The 2,363-nt window shown below is 38.6% G+C and overlaps 1 pseudogene; it reads right to left on the bottom strand.

Annotated features, from left to right (window-relative positions):
• Positions 1 to 267: 267 nt before the first annotated feature.
• LOC102762734 lies at positions 268 to 1,439 on the bottom strand (annotated as a pseudogene).
• Positions 1,440 to 2,363: the final 924 nt, after the last annotated feature.

The following is a 2,363-nucleotide window of genomic DNA, read 5'->3' as shown; positions in this document are numbered from 1 at the left end:
GTCAATTGTACAATTATCCCTTGGATAGGATAAACTGTCCTGGGGTATACAGCTTTAACACTATCATTAAAGTTGTTTGAAAAGGGAAAACTTTTTTTTTTTTTCCTTTGGAGCAAAGTCTCTCATTGTAATGAGCAAATGCCATTCATTAACTCAAAAATGGAAGGGAGGACCCTACAAGCACTATTTGAGCAAGCTGACCAATACACATGACAGTTTTCAAAATGAAGTTTATATTTGTGTGTGACAAATCCCAATGAGGCAGTGTCAAAATGACACGGATTTCTTTACTTGCTTTGCAATTATACCCCTTCCAGGTGTTATGGGTTTCCTGGCATTTGGCTTTTTTTTTTCTTTGTAGGTTTTAAAATCTGAAAAAAAAAAGCTTATTAGTGTTTTGTCCTCTCTCATCATGGCACCTGTATTACCAAATTCTCCACAATAACTGGATGCAGAAAACAGAGTGACCAACTGCCTCTTTGCAAAAAATTAGTATCCACCTTCAATCATCGGATGCGATCTCTCTATACAATCCAAATCATCCTTATGGAGAAACTCTGCAACCATTTCTGCCTCAAATGTGAAGGACACTCCTCTGTCATTTTCATCCCAGCCTAAGACATCTTTATTGGTATCAGACCACAAAGAATACCTTGATCGGGTCCATCAATTGTTCGCATAATTCTCCGAATCTGCTCCATAAATTGACGGTCTGGTGATAAACCTCCGGGACAGCAAAATACTTTCTCATCCACAATGGCTGCTATCAGTAAAAACGTTAAAGCAGTCTGTGAAAGTTTTCCATGGTTTAATGTGATATCTTCTTTCACATTCATCTTACAATCCATAAATCCTATTGATGCTGGCACAGTCATGGTTTCCTCGGAGAAGGAAAAATCCTCAGGATGTTTGATTCTGTTAGCCAGTAAGGGGCAGATAGCCTCCAGTGACCGCTTCTCCCTGTCCACATAGTCCCCAAGAAACAGTAGTTGTTTTCTGATGGGAAACCACTGTACCCAAAAAGTCGAAGCAAATCATTGCATTGCCCATGAGTATCACCCCATATTTTGAGTGGTGCATCGAGTTCTAGTGGGGCAGGCGGACTGAGAAAGATCTCTCTGGATTTTAAGCACAGTCCTTGATGTCATTCTCCTGTAGCCACACATGCTTATCAGGCTTGGACCCTCTCACTTGCAGCAGGTGTTGGGTGAGCTTATCTATATCAGCTCTTGTCAGGCTGCAGCGGTGCTGCTAGCGGCTGTGCCCAGGACACAGAACTTACACAGGAGCACAGAGGCCCTGGTGGCAGTGTCTGTGGTCTCCCCTCCCCACAACCATCCCACTCTTGCTTCCTCCTTCTCTCCACTGGAACCACCTAATTGTGATTTATTGCCTGCAATTGGAAGTCGTCCTCTCGGGGATACCAACTGCCCTGACATTCTCAGTACCTCTAGTCCAGTGATGGCGAACCTTTGGAGCTCGGCGTGTCAGCATTTTGAAAAACCCTAACTTAACTCTGGTGCCGTGTCACATATAGAAATGTTTTGATATTTGCAACCATAGTAAAACAAAGACTTATATTTTTGATATTTATTTTATATATTTAAATGCCATTTAACAAAGAAAAATCAACCAAAAAAATGAGTTCGCGTGTCACCTCTGACACGCGTGCCATAGGTTCGCCATCACTGCTAGCCTCTTCTGTGAAGGCAAATTCCCATATTCCTACTGTAGTTAAGCACAACATTTCATGTGAACTTAGAAGAAATTTTCATTTCACTGAAGCTCAAACTGATTTGGAGGCCACCATTGTAAAGCCACAGAATTAACTGTGGCTTCCATAGCTATGGAGATGGTGAAAAGGACAGTGTCTTTTCTAGAAAATGCTGTAGCTGGATGTACTTGTGGGACTATGTCACTATAATCAAGCAAGTAGAACTAAAGCTAAACACTTCAAAACATGAATTAAGATTAAAAAAATATATAAGCAACCCACAGTTTTTCTCCTCTAGGAATGGATTTCATAAAATGTTATTATTAAACCTTTCAAAAATTAATATTTAAAAAAAATGAAATTGCAATATATACACTCTATGATCACACCGAGCATCTTCATTTAGCTTGTAAAAGTTCAAACCAGTTTTTTAAACAGTCCTAAATAATAAAGGACAGTGAAGGTAAATATATTACAGTTATAATTTTTTAAAAATATTTTATTTTATAATATTAGGGTGGACATGGGTTTTATTTTCAGATTAAATGCTAAAGATAAAATAGAGAATAATAAAATACATAAGCCAGTTGACACATTTTAATTCAATTTTTTTATGTTTTCTTAGTGCTCCTTCCAATGTAGCCAAATA

This window comes from Myotis davidii, unplaced genomic scaffold (assembly GCF_000327345.1).
Source record: "Myotis davidii unplaced genomic scaffold, ASM32734v1 scaffold99, whole genome shotgun sequence".
Lineage (NCBI taxonomy): Eukaryota > Metazoa > Chordata > Mammalia > Chiroptera > Vespertilionidae > Myotis > Myotis davidii.
This window is presented reverse-complemented; position numbering and strand designations above follow the sequence as displayed.